General features: G+C 58.2%; 1 protein-coding gene and 1 non-coding gene across 2 annotated transcripts in view; both read left to right on the top strand.

Moving 5' to 3' along the window:
- The window catches only part of LOC127036605 (zinc finger protein 560-like), an 813,726-nt gene that overhangs the window by 686,880 nt on the left and 108,786 nt on the right, over positions 1 to 18,060 (top strand). The window lies entirely within an intron of this gene.
- Positions 1,758 to 1,830, top strand: TRNAF-GAA (transfer RNA phenylalanine (anticodon GAA)). The gene has a single exon. It is a non-coding gene; the product is annotated as a tRNA-Phe (tRNA).

The raw sequence follows: 18,060 nt of genomic DNA, 5'->3' as shown, positions 1-18,060 counted from the left end.
AGGGATCCAATGGGAGAATGAGGGGGCGGAGTTGGAGGGGGGCAAGTATCCCTCCAGACTATGCCTGTGTGCTGGAGAAGAGGACAAAGTTATTCGTCCAGGGTCCTGACCAAATATCGGTCGGGAAGCGGGACAAACAAGAAAATATCAGGACAGTCCCGATAAAATCGGAACGTCTGGTCACCCTACATCAGGCTTCAAGTTGAAAATCGTTTCCCATTCCCGCTCTGTGGGAGGGGAGACTTTTAAATGCGCTCTCTGTGTAACTGCACATGGCTAAGCAAAGAGAACAAACCCCAAATCCCCCCCGTGCTTTGGGAGCCAGGTTTGCGGTGGGAATCCTGTAGTTCAGATGACTTCACACCTGAGCATTGGGATTCTTTACCAGTTTCTCTGGCAGTGGGGCAGTTTTTCACCCATAGCTATGATGGCCAAGTGGTTAAGATGTGGGAGCTGAAGTATAATAGGTTTTCCCTGTGCAGGTTTGAATCCTGCTCACAGCATGGCCTATGTCTTGGCCAGTCTCTCACCCGGGCAACACATCTATATCACCCCCTGAGACACTCAATTCTCTCCCCACCCCAAGTAAATCCTGTTCTGCTCCTTTCATAGAGATGCCTGGGGCACCACCTCACACTGTGTCCCTGGGGGGGTCAGGCAAACTCTCAGCACCTGAAGCCTCTGCCACTCACCTGGTGCCCTATGGATGAGCCATAGCCCTGGTTCTGCTCCTCTCTCTAGAGTACAAAGGAAGCCAAGTCAGCGACTCCATAAGAGCAATGGGGCTGCACAACCAACAGAGAAAAAAATAGGTGCTCAGGACTCACTGGCAGCCAGCTCCCCCCCCCCCCCAGCCACTACAGGCCTTGCTGACAAGCTCCTCCTCTTCCCCTTCAGCACCTCCCGCCTGCCAGTGATCAGCTGTTCAGTGGGGTGTAGGAGGCACTGGGTGGGGAGGGGGATGAGCAGGGATGGGAAGAGGGTGGGGGTGGTTGAGGAATGGGGCAGGAAGTTGCAGGGTGGGAAGAGATGGGACGGGTGGGGACTTGGGGGAAGGGGTGGGGTGGGGTGGGGGCAGGGCCTGGGGATGAAAGGGGGGATTTGTCCTTGACCCCAGACCCCTCTAGGGCCAGTCCTGAAGGGAAACGCTGACTATGACAGTGACAATACAACTGACCAGCATTGCGGGGGAGACTGAGGGAGATCCGCACTCATCAGGTCTCTTCTCTCCCCCACGGTGAGCCAGACACTGCTCTCTCCTGGCTCTCACTCTAGCAGCTGGACGCCAAGGAGCCATTTCCCCACAGGAAGTGCATTGAGCGCCCCTGTGGTGCTGGGGGGGGCTGGTGCTGCTGCTGCCTGTGGGGCTGGCAGGGGGGGTTGATGTCTGCACAGACTCTCAGCTGCCAGGCCGGAGGGGGCACTTGGGACCTTACCACACTGGCACAGTGAAGATGGGGGGTTGACAGACCAATACAGATGCTCTCCAGAGCACGGAGCAGCATCCACCCATGCAGCGAGTCAACGAGCATTTCCCACAGCCTGGAGCTGAGGGGGAGGCAGCAGCTGCTGTTCCAGCTGCTCAGGGACAGGCCCTGTCAGCGAACAGCCACTTATTACTCAGCACAGCTAACGGTGCAGGGTTCCTCCGGTGGGGGTATGAAGCAGTTGTTTGTTTTCCTCTCCTTTTTGTGTGCAACTGCTGACAAAAACATCCCAGACAGAGAAGCAACAGGCCAAAATACTGCACTGCAGCTGCCAAAGTAGCTCAGTTGGGAGAGCATTAGACTGAAAATCTAAAGGTCCCTGGCTCAATCCCAGGCTTTAGCAGGCCCTTTCGTTCCCCTTTGTGCAGGGGTGGCTTGTTTTCTGGGAGCACAGCAGTGCTTGCACCCAAGGTAAGTTACTGATCTTGGGCTCTGCAGTAGGAAAACATAGAATGGGCTTCTGCCCCTAGTTGGCCCACCTGACCTTTAATAATGAGAACTGTCTTTCCCAATATGGTAGGAAGAAAGTAAGGCAGGGCAGCCCTCAGGAATGGTGCCAGAGGGCTGCTGGGCAGGGATTGGGGATGAAAACTCCTCTGTGCAGCTGAGCAATGGCAGTACCAGGGAAGGGGCATCTGTAAAAGTGACCCCACACACCTCTCCTCCTATGGGCACCTAGAGCAGAGGCAGCTGGTGCTGACGGCTCCAAGGGAAGACATAAAAGCCACAGAGCAACTGAGGTCAGGGCTAGAGGAGAGCAGAACCATGCCTATGTGTGGCCTTCAGACAGGCACAAAAACACCCAGCCAGGCTGCTCCCTGCCATGCCAAACACCCACTGAAGGTCACCAGCACACGGGGCAGCTGCTGATGCTCTGTGGCCAACATCACAAGATGGTAGGAAAGCAGGGCCAGCCCCCATGGTGGGGCCTCTGACTGGTCCCACTCAAGGTGCTCACTTTTGCAGTGAGGCAGGAGATTTTTCCCCAAGAGGCTTTTTCCCAGCTGGTGAGAAGCAAAGAAACACCCAGGCTCCCAAGGTGCTATGTAGCAAACCCCCTCAAGCACAGCGACAGGTGCACATTTGGAAGAGGGAAACTGCTCTACACACTAGCCCAGGCAGCCGCCCATTTTCTTTGGCAAGTCAGGAATGGCAAAGGCTAGACCGGAAGCACCTGGGATTTCTGCCCCAGGCTTTGTGACACCCATCCTCCAACTCCTTCCCAGGGCTCTAGCTGAAGCCAGAACATTGGCCTGAGCGGCCAAGAAGAGGTTCCAGCCCTGAAGGGAGCAGGACTTTTAGCCCAAAGGTAAAACTGGACAAGCACAACCATGAAGGGACTCAAACCCTCAATTCCCTGATCTGAAGTCAGATGCTTTATCCATTAGGCCACATAAGAAAAGGCCCTCCAGGCACTTCTTTGGAAAAGACAGACACTGATACATCTGACAAAGTGGGGATTCACCCACGGAAGCTCATGCTCCAATATGTCTGTTAGTCTATAAGGTGCAACATGACTCTTTGCTGCTTTTGCAGACACTGTGTTTCTCAGGTCAGCTACTGAGAGGGGCCGAGACTCTCTGAGCACAAGAAGTCGAGTTCCCAGAGAGATGTGAGACTTAATTCTCTGGAGCCAGGTGCAGGGCTTTGGCAGGGGGTCTCAGGCATGGGGGATTGTGGTGCAGCAGATGGACCGGCTGTCTAGGTGTGGAGATTTAATCTCACTGAGGAGGAGGAGGAGGAATCCTGCTGATAGGCAGTGTCCAGGACCGGTGCAACCACTAGGTGAACTAGTTGGCTGCCTAGGGTGCCAAGTGGTTGGGGGCACCAAAAAGCACACTCAGAGGAGGCAGTGGAGTGGAGGTGAGCTGGGGCAGGGGGCTGGGGGGAGGTGTGGGGGGAGGGCTGCCTGCACCAAGTAATGCGGGGATGTGTGTGCAGGTGAACTGCTCCCTGTCCCAGCTCATCCCTGCTCCATCTTCTCCCCTGAGCATGCCACCCCTACTCTAATTCTCCTCCCCTCCCAGGCTGGCTGCACTAAACAGCTGATTGGCACCACAAGCCTGGGAGGCAGGAGAAGTGGAGCAGTGCCGGCATGCTCAGGGGAGAAGCCGGAGCAGTGGGGAGCTGGGGTGGGGAGCTGCTGTAGTGGGGGTGCCTGGCTCTTCCCCATGGCCCCTGCCCCTGCTCCGCCCCAGTCCTGCCCTCCCACCCCTGCACTCACTGCATGGTAAGTGGAGTGACCCAGCCCCAGCCTGGTCCACTCCCCTGGTTCCCAGCCATGCAGCCAGTGAGTGCTGTGGGGTGGTTCCCCCCTCCCCCCAAACTTAGGAGCCAGGGGAGTTCTATAGCCCTGGGTCTCCCATCCCTCCATCCCCTCCCCTGCCCCCAATATCCCTCTTGGGCTCTGTGGGGCTGGGTCTCTCTCCCTGCCCCTGTGCTCCCCCCTGCACAGCATGTCCTGGGAGTGACTCAGTTTCCCTGGACCAACATCTCACCACTCCACACGTCTCTTCTATTCCCCTTGTCCCTCCACCAAACCCCATTTTCCCTGCACCTCAGGCTGGGTCTCTGCCAACCCCATCTCCTCTCCTCCTGACCCCAATATCTCCTGCCCCTATGGGTCTATGGGGCTGGGTCTCTCCCTCCCCTCATCCCCTCCCCCAATATCTCCTGCTCCTATGGGTCTATGAGGCTGGGTCTCTCCCTCTCCCATTCTCCCCTCATCCCCTCCCCCAATATCTCCCTGCCCCTGGCTGTGACGTGCTATGACGTGTGCTGGGGCTGTGACATGTGCTGGGGCCAGGGCTGGGTTTTTGCCACCCCAAGCGGCGAGGGAAAAAAAACAACCCACGATCACAATCGGCGGCTGCTCCACTGTGCCGCCTTTTTCTTCAGTGGCAATTCGGTGGCAGGTCCTTCCCTCCGAGAGAGACCGAGGGACCTGCTGCCGAATTGCTGCCAAAGAGCCCGACATGCCGCCCCTTCCCCTTGGCCGCCCCAAGCACCTGCTTGCTGATCTGGTGCCTGGAGCCGGCCCTGGCTGGAGCTGTGACGTGCACTGGGGCTGTGATGTGCTGTGACCTGCTCACTCCCCAAGGGCAACTCACTCCCTTGAAACCAGCAGGACAGAAGGTGTCACGTGTCCGTGGGCGGGGTTATGCAGATGAGCAGTGTCTGGCGGCAGTAGGGAGAGCAGCGAGATGAACCGAAGGAGCCGGGCAGAGAGAATTCTCTGTGTGTGGACAGAATCCGGTGTGGGGAGTTTGTGTAGTGAGTACCTGCACCGGAGTCACTTCGGGGCAGTGATTGCCACTGAGCTACGTAGTGACAAAAGGTGTGTGAATGGGGTGTGGTGCCTGGCTGGGAGCAGCTTGTGGTGATAAGAAAAGGGGTGGGAGCAAGAGGTCCTGTCCTAGCAGGGGGTGTATATCCTGAGAGGGTGTTTTGTGGGTGCAAGAGATTTGGGGGCTTTTTGCAATGACCAGGGGTGTCTGCAGCTAGAACCCTCCTAATCCCACTAGTTTTCTTTGTGGTGGTGGTGGTGGGGGGTGGATTCTGTGATGTCACAGTCCCTGGGGGAGGAGTTTGAATCATAACTTCAGAGTGGAAGAACAACTGCCCCCACTCCTGCTCAGTCTCCACTAGGGGGCTGGGCTGGGCTGGGCTCTCGAGGGAGGGAAGCACAGGGAAAAACAGTCTCCCCTATGGAACCCAGGAGTCCTGGATCCCAGTCCCCCTGCTCTAGACCTCTTCCACTTCCAGAGCTAAGGATAGAACCTAGGGGTCCTGGTGTCCAGCCCCTCCCTGCTTTGACCACTAAACCCCACTGCCCTCCCAGGTGGTGCAGGGGTCACTGGGTCTGTGTCCCAGCTCTGCTAAGGGCCTTGACTGATTTTCCCAAAGTGCTTCCTTCTGAATCTAGCCGACAAAGTGGGAATTCACGCACGAAAGCTCATGCTCCAATACATCTGTTGGTCTATAAGGTGCCACAGGACTCTTTGCTGCTTTTACAGATCCAGCACATCTGCCCTCTCTGCCCGGTCACTGCCCACCCCCGTGTGGGGGCACCAGCACTGTGCCGAGTAGTGATGGACAATTGTCCAAGCTGGCCCAGGGGAGACGTGTGTGTCCCTGCTGCTCTCTGCTGAGCCCTGCTCTGTGTGTGTGTGCATCTGTGACACTGTATCAGTGTGTTACTGTGCTAACCAGTAGGAAATGGCTTTGCAGGATTTTGTATTCTGCAGCAAGTGACACACACACACACAAAGGGACTCACACAATCCCAAGAACACTCACACACAACATACCCAGAGGGACATGTTAGTCCAACCCCCAAAGAGAGAAACATTCACACCCCCAGCCACATTCACAATAACCCCCCCACACACACCATAACATTCACAGTTGTGCTCAGAGACACAACTGCACGCAGTTCACTCCCACTGCTCCAAATACAAGGACCTCCTGCCCCACACAGCATGTGCCAAGGCCTGTTGAACTCACTGCCACTGGACAGCTACCAATGAGAATGACCCCCTCGTGCTGGATCATCAGCTTGGCACCCCACTCCCTCTTGGGGCATGCTGTGCGGCATGGCTGGGGATTGTGCAATAGCAGGCTGGGGCCGGGTCACTCCACTTCCTGCAGGAAGCAGCCAGCCCCCTGTCCCCCACAGAGGCCTGGGACCAGCCCCCCTCTGCTTCCCCCCACGCAGGCCTGGGGCCTCAGCCTGCTCTGCTCCCCTGGCTCCCAAGTTTGGGGAAAGGGGGGAACCGCCCCACAGCACTCGCCGGCAGCATGGCTGGGAGCCAGAGGAGTGGACCATGCAGTGAGTGCAGGGGCGGGGGGGCAGGGCTTGGGCGGAGCAGGGGCAGGGTTCATGGCAAAGAGCCAGGCAGCCCCCCCTGCAGCAGCTCCCCACCCCAGCTCACCTCCGCTCTGCCTTCTCCCCTGAGCATGCTGGCGCTGCTCAACTTCTCCCGCCTCCCAGACTTGCGGTGCCAATCAGCTGTTTAGTGCGGCAAGCCTGGAAGGGGAGGAGAATTAGAGCAGGGGCAGCGTGCTCGGGGGAGAAGACAGAGCAGAGGTGAGCTGGGACAGGGAGCAGTTCCCCTGCATGCCCCCACCACCATTACTTGCTGCAGGCAGCCCTCTCCCTGCACCCACCAGCCCCCTGCCCAAGCTCACCTCCACTCCTACGCTGCCTCTTCCCCCAAGACCCCTCCTCCTGCTCACTGCTCTCGGCCCCCTCCCCACCCTCACTCACCCTTACGGTCATTACATAGTGGCAAGGCAGAGCCCTCCCATTTTTAAAAGTCCTGGGGTGTTGTTCGCCCCTGTTCAGGCACCCCTGGGGCCCTGCACTTCACACAGCTCTCCCTGATTTCAGCAGTTAGTGAGGGAGCCTCACTGCTAGCGCAGACTCGGCAGTTTCTTGGATGAGAGACACTGTCCCAAAGCAGGACTAATGCTTAGACCTGGTGATCAGTGATTTCAGATCTCTTGGTCTGCAGCAAGACTCTACAGTGAGTCTTAATCAGCCCTGTTATTACACAGGGACGAACAAAAGAGTGAAATGGTGCCTGGAAGCCTTAAGAAGAATCCACCCCACCAAGTACAATGCTTATCGCTACCTGCTCTCAACCTCACTGAGAATGTTTTGGGGTCACTCCTTGCCTTTATTAACCTAGGGAGAATAAAAATTACCAGGTGCTCCAGTGGCATAATTGGTTAGCACACAGTACTTATAGGGCAGTGCTGAAAGGAGCTTTGCTGAGGTTGTGAGTTTAAGCCTCACCTAGAACACTGGTTTTCATAAACCAAATGGCTTCACCCCCTCATTTGGCCCTATGGAAAGTAGAATTCTAGCCCTGGGGACATTGAAGCAGGGTAGGAATCAAAAATGCCCCCTTCACTTATTACCTCCTCTCCAGAGCGCAGATCAGAATCTACAATCCTTTCTCCCCCACCAGCCCCTGTGCCAGGATCTCTCAAGCAGAGCCTGGAATCCTGCCCATCCTTGACCCCTGAGCCTGAAGGGAAAGGAGCAAGGAGCCATTGTTAGAGGGCTTTCCCTTCCCCTGCCCACTTCCCTGGCTCTTGTCACACAGACAGCAAGCAGCAAAAGACCAGAAGCCCGAAGCACAGACAAAGGGATGTTTACTGGGGTGAGTTTCCAAGCAAGCAGATTCCAAAGCCCTTCACACCAGTCAGGCTGATCTCTATACACTGACAGAGTCTGTTCCCTTCCCAGCTCTGACACCACAGAGCGTTTACTCCACATCCCTACAGACAATTCTTTCCTGGGTGCTGGCTGGTGAGTCTTGCCCACATGCTCAGGGTTTAGCTGATCACCATATTTGGGGTCAGGAAGGAATTTTCCTCCAGGGCAGATTGGCAGAGATCCTGGGGGGTTTTCACCTTTCTCTGCAGCATAGGGCACGGGTCACTTGCTGGAGGATTCTCTGCACCTTGAAGTCTTTAAACAACGAGTTGAGGACTTCAATAGCTCAGACATAGGTCAGGGGTTTGTTACAGGAGTGGGTAGGTGACAGTCTGGGGCCTGCGTTGTGCAGGAGGTCGGACTAGACGATCATAATGGTCCCTTCTGACCTTAAAGTCTATGAGTCTATGAGCTCTGACACTGCAGAGTGTTTACCCCACATCCCCCTTCCCAGCTCCGACACTGCAGAGCCTTGTCTGTGTCCCTGTTCCCCGTTCCTTATTCCCACCCTCCGTTAGCAAGCATAATTCCAATTTCCCCGTCCACTGCCTGTTTGACCCCAGTTTATACAGTAATATTCTCAGCAAGACCTTAACCAATCATTTTACTGAACTGTAATTAACCAATTCTAACCTATTGTAACAGAATTCTCTAACCAATTACATCCCACTCCTCTAATTAACTTACACCCAGAAAAATTAATTCTGCAGCAGACAGAAACAGTTAGAGGACCAGACAGATTGACAACAGAAAAGCGGGGGCCATAAAGATAAACCCTACAGAAATGAGGGTTTCACAACCACAGCGATTGAGAGAGGATTTCTTGCCAGACCGGATGCTCCCTTAAGATCTGTTTCTTTATCTGGTGGTGATGGGCACTATTGGGACAGGATCGTCTTCCTAACAGCCCAACCCCACCTTAGCTCAGTGTGATGGGTTTGGGAGGTGAGGATGTGACCATTCACTTCCCAGTGTATGGCTGCCCGTGCTGCTTAGCCAAATGCCTTAGCCTACTGTTCAGGTCTTTTCCCCATTCTGAACTTTAGGGTACAGATGTGGGGGACCTGCATGGACCCTTCTAAGCTTAATTACTAGCTTAGATCTGGTAACACTGCCACCAACCAGAAGTTAGTGTCTGGATCACTCCCCGTCCCCCCAAAACATTCCCCTCCCTGGGCAGCCTTGAGAGGCTTCACCAATTCCCTGGTGGACACAGATCCAAACCCCTTGGATCTTAAAACAAGGAGAAATTAACCATCCCCCCTCCTTTCCCCCCACCAGTCCCTGGTGAGTCCAGACCCAATCCCCTTGGATCTTAAAACAAGGAAAATTCAATCCGGTTCTTAAAAGAAAAACTTTTAATTAAAGAAAGAAAGATAAAAATCATCTCTGTAAAATCAGGATGGAAAATACTTTACAGGGTACTCAGATTTATATAGCCCAGAGGAAACCCATCTAGCCTTAGGTTCAAAGTTACAGCAAGCAGAGGTAAAATCCTCTCAGCAAACAAGGATCATTTACAAGTTGAGAAAACAAAAATAAGACTAACGCCTTGCCTGGCTAATTACTTACAAGTTTGAAACATGAGAGACTGATTCAGAAAGATTTGGAGAGCCTGGATGGACGTCTCATCCCTCTTAGTCCCAAGAGCGAACAACCCCCAAAACAAAGAGCACAAACAAAGACTTCCCTCCACCAAGATTTGATAGTATCTTGTCCCTCTATTGGTCCTCTGGTCAGGTGTCAGCCAGGTTTATGGAGCTTCTTAACCCTTTACAGGTAAAAGAGACATTAACCCTTAACTATCTGTTTATGACACCTACGAACAAGGGCTCAGACTCTCCTAGGGAGAGAAGGCCCAGACACAGGCAGACTGGGATTTTGGTTCTTTGTTTTATACCCCTGTCACTGGCTAAGTGATAAAAATACACCTAAATTCTTAAAGTCTAGGCCTGTACAAGCAGGCTGAATATCTCTATTCTAACAGCCATTGGTCCCTGTGGAAAAATGATCTATTCAGGGTTGTCCCTAGACATTTTGGTGCCCTACACAGCACCCTGTCCCCGAGTCCGAGCTGGCAGGCTGGGGCCAGGTCACTCCACTTCCCGCCGCCCGGTAATTGCAGGGCAGGCCAGACCCCACACTCATGGGGTGGCAGGAAGTGGAGTGATCCGGCCCCAGCCTGCTGCACTCTGCTCCCAGACTTGGAACTTGGGCGGTGGGGGGAAACGCCCCCCAGCACTCAACAGCGCCGCAGCTGGGAGCTGGTGGAGCAGAGCAGGATGGGGCCAGGTCGTTCCACTTCCCGCCGCCCGGTGAGTGCAGGATGAGACTGATCCCTCCTGCAGTCCACTGGGATGTAGCTCAGGGGAAGGGGCGGAGTGTGTGGGGGGGGGAATGGAGTGGAGCAGGGGTGGGAAGAGGTGGCATGGGGGCAGAGCAGGGGTGGGGGCTTTGTGGCAGAGGCAGAGCAGGGGCAGCTTTCCTGGCCAGGTCAGACAGCCGGGGGATCAGGCTGGAGCAGTACGGAGCGTAGGGCACCAGGAAAAATGGGGCAACTTGGTGTCTCCACATCCCTTCACCAGGCACTGTCCCTGTAGTGTGTGCTGTCTTCATAGGTCCTTTCTCAGTCTTTCTCACCCTCTTGTCTTGAGTCTCCTGTGTCCCTGCTTTCAAGCACAGACTCACCTATGTATGGCCAGCAGACAGCGACAAAGACCCCTAGCCAGCCTGCTCCCTGCCATGCCAAACACCCACTGAAGGCGACCCGCAGACCATCATGCAGGGCGGCTGCTGATGCTCTGTGGCCAACATCAGAAGAAGGTAGGAAAGCAGGACCAGCCCCCTGGTGTGGCCTCTGTCTGTTCCCACTCACAGTGCTCACTTTTGCAATGGGGCAGGAGATTTTACCCCAAGAGGCTTTCCCCCGCCTGGCGAGAAGCAGAGAAACACTCAGGCCCCCAAGGTGCTGTTTACCAAGCCCCCTCAAATACAGGGACAGGTGCACATTTGGAAGAGGGAAACTGCTCTACACGCCAGCCTAGGCAGCTGCCCAGTTTCTTTGGCAAGTCAGGAACAGCAAAGGCTAGACTGGAAGGACCTGGGGCTCCTGCCCCAGCCTTTGTGACCCTCATCCTCCAACTCCTTCCCAGGGCTCTAGCTGAAGCCAGAGCATGGGTCTGAGCGGCCAAGAAGAGGTTCCAGCTCTAAAGGAAGCAGGACTTTTAGCACAATGGTAAAACTGCACAAGCACAACCATGAAGGGACTCAAACGCTCAATCACCTGATGCAAAGTCAGATGCCTTATCCATTAGGGCACAGGGTCACACAAGAAAAACCTCTCCAAGTACTTCTTTAGAGAAGACAGACACTGTGTTTCTCAGACTCAGGTCATCTACTGACGGGGGCCGAAACTCTCTGAGCACAAGAAGTCGAGTTCCCAGCGAGATGTGAGACTTAATTCTATGGAACCAGGTGCAGGATTTTGGCAGGGAGGCTCAGGCATGGGGGATTGAGGTGCAGCGGATGGACCGGCTGTCTAGGTGCAGAGATTTAGTCACACTGAGGCACAGGAGGGAGGAGAAGGAGGAATCCTGCTGATGGTCAGTGGCTGTGCAGAAAAAAGGGTGTTGATTCCCCCATCCTAAATGGGCTGGTTGGCTTGACCCTTCTCCCCTCTGCAGAGCATGGTGGGGACTGCAGCTCACCCCTTGTGGGGCAGGAGGGCACAGGTGCAGGGCGCTGGGCTCCAATGCACCTGGAAGGCAGATCTGGTGGGGTGGGGTGGGGTGCGGTGGGGCAGGGCAGGGCAGGGCCTGTGGTTTATGTTCTGCCTTGCCTGGTGCTGGGCCACTGCACAATCCCCAGCCATGCTGCACAGTGTACCGCAAGAGGCAGGGGGGCAAGCAGATGATCCAGCACAAGGGGGAAGAGGAAATGTGGTTGGTGGGAGGAAAGGCCTTGGGTTGCACTGAGGGAGTGCAGAGCAGGGGTGACACCCCAGAAACCTGCAGCAAAAGGATGGACAGGTGGGCTGCGTGGATAGAAGAGGCAGTGAGCCTAAAAGGGGAGTGGGGTCTAATGGTCAGAGTAGGTGGGGGTTGGGCTCTATCCCTGGCTCTGGGAGCAGAGGTGGGTCTAGAGGTGAGAGTAGGGGGACTGGGAGCCAGGACTCCTGGGTTCCATAGTGGCGGCTGTTTTTTCCTGGGTCTCCCTCCCTAGAGGTCCCAGCCCAGCCCCCTAGTGGAATCTGACTGGGGGAGGGGCTTGCCCTGCCACTCCAGATTCGTGATTCAAAACCCTCCCCCCACGGGCTCTGACATCATAGAATCTCCCCCGAAGTCAGAAAGTAGGAGCCCCTCCCCGCATGCAGAGGAAGCTAGTGAGATTCTAGGGGGTCTCTGGCAGAGATGACAGCACCCACCAGACACCCACTCATGGTTGCAAGGAGACCCTCCTGCACAGCCCCCTGCTACGAGGGACCGGGGGCGCCCAGCCAGGGTCAGGAGGTATGCTCCCCCTGAGCCCCTCCCCCGTTACTCCAGGATCCGAGCATCTTCCTAATTCGCAGGGTAATTCTCCTCCCAGGCTCGTGCAAGGGTAGGAAGCACCACCAGCCCCATTTTCCAGATGGGAGAACTGAGGCCCAGAGAGGCTGAGTGATGTGCCCAAGGACATCCAGGAAGTCTGTGGCAGAGCAAAGCATGTTTCTGCCTCCCCGCTCCCAGGTCTGGCCTGCTCCTGGGTCACTGGATGGTGCAGGGGTGGGGCCTCGGGGCAAGGGGCAGTGCAAGGGGGGGTCCTCAGGGGAAGGGGCAGTGCAGGGGTGGGGTCTCGGGAGAAGGAGCAGTGGGAGGGTGGGGTCTTGGGGCAATGTGAGGGCGGGGTCTCAGGTGAATGGGTGGTGCAGGGGCGGGGTCCCAGGAGAAGGAGCAGTGGGAGGGCAGGATCTCGGGGGAATGGGTGGTGTAGGGGCGGGGTCTCGGGGAAGGAGCAGTGCAGGGGCAGGGTTTCAGGGCAATGCGAGCACAGGGTCTCGGGTGAATGGGTGATGTAGCGGTGGGGTCTCAGGGGGAAGGGGCGGTGTAGGGGCGGGGTCTCAGGGCTATGTGAGGGCGGAGTCCCGGGTGAATGGGTGGTGTAGGGGCGGGGTCTCAGGGGGAAGGGGTGGTGTAGGGGCAGGGTCTCAGGGCAATGTGAGGGCGGAGTCCCGGGTGAATGGGTGGTGTAGGGGCGGGATCTCAGGGGGAACGGGTGGTGCAGGGGCAGGGCCTTTGGGCCAGGGCCGGCTCCAGGCCACAGCATGCCAAGCGCGTGCTTGGGGCGGTACGCCACAGGGGGCGCTCTGCTGGTTGCCAGGAGGGTGGCAGGCAGCTCCGGTGGACCTCCCGCAGGCGTGCCTGCGGAGGGTCCGCTGGTCCCGTGGCTCCGGTGGAGCATCTGCAGGCATGCCTGCGGGAGGTCCAGCAGAGCCGCAGGACTGGCGAGTGGCAGAGGGCCCCCCGCGGCGTGCCACTGTGATTGGGGCGGCGAAATTGCTAGAGATAGCCCCTGCTTGGGGCAATGTGGGAGTGGGGTTCCAGGTGAATGGGCGGTGCAGGGGCGGGGTCTCAGAGCAATGTGAGGGCGGGGTCCCGGGTGAATGGGTGGTGCAGGGGCAGAGGTCTCAGGGGGAAGGGGCAGTGCAGGGTCAGGCTCTCGGGGGGAAAGGGAAGCTGAAGGGCAGGAACTCTGGAGAAGGGGCAATGTGAGGGCGGGGGTGGGTCCTTGGGAAAAGGGTGCAGGGGAGGGGTGTATTGGGGAGGGGCAATGCTGGAGTGTGGATTTGGGGGAAGGGGCAGAGTTAGGGTGGGGTATTGGGGAAAAGGGGCAAAGCGAAGGCGGTGCCTTAGAGGAAGGGGCAGGGCTTTGGGGAATGGGGCAGGGATTAGGGGGAACAGGTGATGTGAGCCCAGATTGTCGGGGTTAGGGGCAGTGTGGGGGCAGGACCTCAGGGGGACGGGGGCAGGGCTTTAGGGAATGGGGCAGGGATTAGGGGAACAGGTGATGTGAGGCCAGGACATCGGGGGTAGGGGCAGTGTGGGGGCAGGACCCCAGGAGGAGGGGGTAGGGGCAGTGTGGGGGCAGGACCCCAGGACGTCGGGGGTAGGGGCAGTGTGGGGGCAGGACCCCAGGAGGAGGGGGTAGAGGCAGGGTGGGGGCAGGACCCCAGGAGGAGGGGGTAGGGGCAGTGTGGGGGCAGGACCCCAGGAGGAGGGGGCAGGGGCAGTGTGAGGGCAGGACCCCAGGACGTCGGGGGTAGGGGCAAGGTGGGGGCAGGACCCCAGGAGGAGGGGGCAGGGGCAGGGCTTTGGGGAATGGGGCAGGGATTAGGGGAACAGGTGGTGTGAGGCCAGGACGTGGGGGGTAGGGGCAGTGTGGGGGCAGGACCCCAGGAGGAGGGGGTAGGGGCAGTGTGGGGGCAGGACCCCAGGAGGAGGGGGCAGGGCAGTGTGCCCCCCAGGAGGAGGGGGCAGGACCCCAGGAGGAGGGGGTAGGGGCAGGGTGGGGGCAGGACCCCAGGAGGAGGGGGCAGGGGCAGGGCTTTGGGGAATGGGGCAGGGATTAGGGGAACAGGTGATGTGAGGCCAGGACGTCGGGGGTAGGGGCAGTGTGGGGGCAGGACCCCAGGAGGAGGTGGCAGGGGCAGGGCTTTGGGGGGAGGGCGGAGTTCGGGGAATGGGGAGGATTAATTCGGTTCAGTGGCAGGTTTGTCTGCGGGTGACACTGGCACTGCAGGGGGTTTAAAGCCGGGCTCACCCGAGGGAGGAGGACGGGGCTGGGTGGCCGGGCACAGCGGGAGTTCGGGGAGTGACAAGGAGCCGGTTACAAGGCTCATCGGACACACCCAGAAACCAGCTCACACCCAGACGGGGGGTTAAAGCCCCAGCGAACAAGGGGCGCTGGGAACATCCCCGCGGTGCAGACAAATGTACCAAGTCACCGGGCAGAGACAGACCCGGCACTGACCTGCCCCCCCCCCCCCGGTCCTCGGCCTCCGCCACCTCCACCTCGCGCTCCCGCTCCCTCCCCCGCCCCGATCAGCTGCTTTGTGCGGGGGGTGAAAGGGGCGAAGCGGCGCGGCACGTTCCACGCGGAGCAGGTTAATACACTGCACGGGGGGCGGGGCTCTCTGGGGGGCGGGGCGATGAGGAGTTGTGGGAGGGGAGGAGGTGTCAGGTTGACCCAAGGACCCGCCCTCACCTGGGCTCGAGAGGACGGAAGCGCCCCGGGGCAGGCTGGGAGTTGTAGTTCCTGGCTCGTCTCAGAGCGGAAGTGGCGAACGGTTGCTCAGGCAACGGGCCCCCTCCCGGTGCACACTGGGAAGCGTAGTTCTCCCACTCACACGCGGCCTCTATTGGAGGCCGTAGCTCGTCATGTCGCCGCGCCCCTCCCCGCTCCCTGATTGGCGGAGAGAGCGCGAGACAGAGACTCGGCGCGTGGGGTGCGGGCCTGGTTCCCTCGCCCCGAGGCTTCGCTGCCTCCGCCCCTCCGCCACGGGGAGCCGGGGGGGGGGCACCAGTGGGACCCGCCCCGGCGCTGCTGGGGGGACGCGGGCTCGGGGGTAGCCGGCGGGCGGGGCCGGGCCGTGGCGGCTCCGCACGGGGGGGCCGGGGGCTCAGACACCCAGTTCCAGGCGCCAGGCCCAGCCCCTGCCCCGGGAGCAGCCCCGGGCCCTTGGGAGCCGGGTGCGAGGGGCACAGGGCAGAGGCAGCGCGGAGTGAAAGGGCTTCACCCCCTTCCCCCCGCTGGGACTGGGCAGCAGCAGGGGAGGCGCTAAGCTGCCTGGGAGCAGCCCACAAGCGGCAGCCTGGGGCCGCGGGACCTTCAACCTCCCCCAACCTGCACCCCGGTGTCCCCCCCATTGACTGTGACTCTTCTGCCAGCACCGCCCCCTCCTCTCCCTCTGTAGGGCCCCAGCAGCCCCTTCAAGGCCCCCCAACCTGCCCCCCAGTGTGTCCCCATCTGTTGTGACCATCTTGCCAGCCCCACCCCCATCTGTGGGGATCCCTCAGCCCCCAGCATCCCCTCCCCCATCGTGTACACTCTACCTGGCCTTCCCCTTCACCCCCGACCTTCTCCTCCCCCTCCGTCCTCAGCACCCCGACACTGACCTCCTCCTCTCGCCCCACCCCCAACACCTTCCTTCCCATCCTCAGCACCCCACATCCCCTTCCTCCTCCTCCCCCCATCCCTGTCCTCAGCGCCCCACCCCTAATTGCCTCCAACCCATTTCTCATTGCTAGGCCCCACTTTCCCATCCCCCCACTCCCACAGTCCATCCCCAGGGTGTGAGGTTCCTCATCTTCAATCTCTGCTACACCCAGACCTGCCAGGTTCTCCTTTTCAACCACTGTGGGGTCGTCCAACCACCGACACCCATCCACTCTGGGCTCTCTAAATCCCACATTCCCACAATGCACCTTGCTAATGCCACTCTCCTCTATCCCTAATCCCCCTATTCCCTTCCCTTAGGTCCTCCTGGACACCCCAACCCACAGTCAGGCCCCCACATACATCCCAGTCATTCACATGCTGAGCTAGTTCTTCAGGGACCCCCACAGCCCACCAAACTTCTCCAGCCATGAGCCCCATGGACCTGTGGCCGGGAAGGTGAGGAACCTCCCACTTTGGCTGGGCTGGCTGTGGGTGTTAATCTTTTCCTGTCTTCTTGTATGCTGTGCTCACAAAGACTTTTTGCTCCCTCGGGGTGAGGTGTGGTTTTGGCCAAAGATGAGGTGTTTTGGTAGCCCTGTGGATGCTGTGTGGTGTCTGGAATGGGGCGTGTGTATTCCCATCATGCCCCTTCCCCTCTGCCTGCAGAGCTGAGGACAGACAGGTCTGAGGAGCAGAGCAGGAGCTCTGGGAAGGAGAAGAGCAATATGAAGATGGAGTCTAAGATGAGGCCAGGTGACTTCTGTGGAGGGAGACATGCTGGACAGCGCCAAGGATTGGGGAGACAACCAGGTGTGAGCCCTGGACTCAGATTTCTAATTGTAGCTATGATGGCAGAATGGGAGGAGGGTTGAAGCCTAAGCCCTGGGGTGCGGTAGTAGCGAGAAGAGAAGCCTCACCACCATTGCTTTCTCTTTTCCTCTTGTGTTGTGTTTCATATCAAGGGAAAAGAAGTCGCGGGGATGGAGTCCAGCCCTGAGGTGAGATGGAAAGTGATCGAGAGCAGTGACGGCATGAATCGTGTTGATGCCAGGCAAGACCTGCCCAACTGGGACGAGAGTAATCGTCTCTGTCGGTGAGATGTATATCTGGTTTGGGAAGGACTGTGGTCACAGCCCTCCTGGCTCCAGGCAGGGACTTCCCGTTACCTGGGTGCGGGTTTCTGGACTAGCTGTGGTTTCAAGGGAGATTATGTTGCCATTTGCGAGGGCTGATCATCTCTCTGGCCAGGAGTGGTGTGTGCTCCCTAGCAGAAAGTTGGATCCATGAGGGTGACTCCCTGTTCTGAATTTCTTTTGTCCTCCTAGGTTTCTCTCTCTGTGTTGGCCAACTTTCACTCAAACACTCTCTCTCTCCTTTCATGGACACCTGTCATGTTCAGTTGCCTGCATTCTCTTCCTCTGCGCCCCCTCCCCCAGTCTCCTATGGACTCAGCTGGGTCTGTCTGCCCACGGGCAGGGTCTCTGCCATACTGGGAAGGATGTGTCCTGCCTGCCAGGATAAGGGGATTGCTCCTCCCACCCCCTATCTTTGGGAAGACCTCACTGCTGTAACTGGGTCACAATGTGAGTGGCCAGTCATGTCTTAGGGGCTGTGAGGTCTGAGAGTGAGAGGGGTGGGCTCACGGTCATGGCTTTGGGCAGAGGAGAAGTGGGGCTGGGATTAGAGATGCCCCTTATCACCCGCTAGCTCCATTACTGCATGGCCCAAAAGCCATGGGTCCACTATGCGTCCTTGTGCTGGGCACTGCAGGGATAATCAGAGGGAAAGCAGGATGCATGAGGAAAGAGATGAGTGTGTGAGGCAGATGGGTGAAGGAGGGTGTGTGGCATACATTGGGGACGGATGGGGGGTTGAGGGTTGGATGGACAGCGGGACAGATGGAGAGCTGCAGGGATGGATGGTGATGTCACAGGGTGGATTTGTGATGGGTTCAGCTCATGGCCGCTGGCTCTGTCATCTCCTGCCCCCATCTGCCCGTCTGACTCTGCCCCTGTTTCTCGCAGGCAGCACTCAGCAGAATCTGGCCCTGTTGTTACACTGGTGCCTACATCCAGCGCACACCTGTGCGTAATGTGCTCCTGGAGAGCTCAGGCAGGGAGAAGCGTGTGGCTCACGGCTGCTGAACCAGCT

The sequence above is a fragment of the Gopherus flavomarginatus genome, chromosome 18 (assembly GCF_025201925.1).
Source record: "Gopherus flavomarginatus isolate rGopFla2 chromosome 18, rGopFla2.mat.asm, whole genome shotgun sequence".
In the NCBI taxonomy this organism is placed as follows: Eukaryota; Metazoa; Chordata; order Testudines; family Testudinidae; genus Gopherus; species Gopherus flavomarginatus.
The sequence above is the reverse complement of the archived record's forward strand: the minus strand, read 5'-3'. Positions and strand labels throughout refer to the sequence as shown.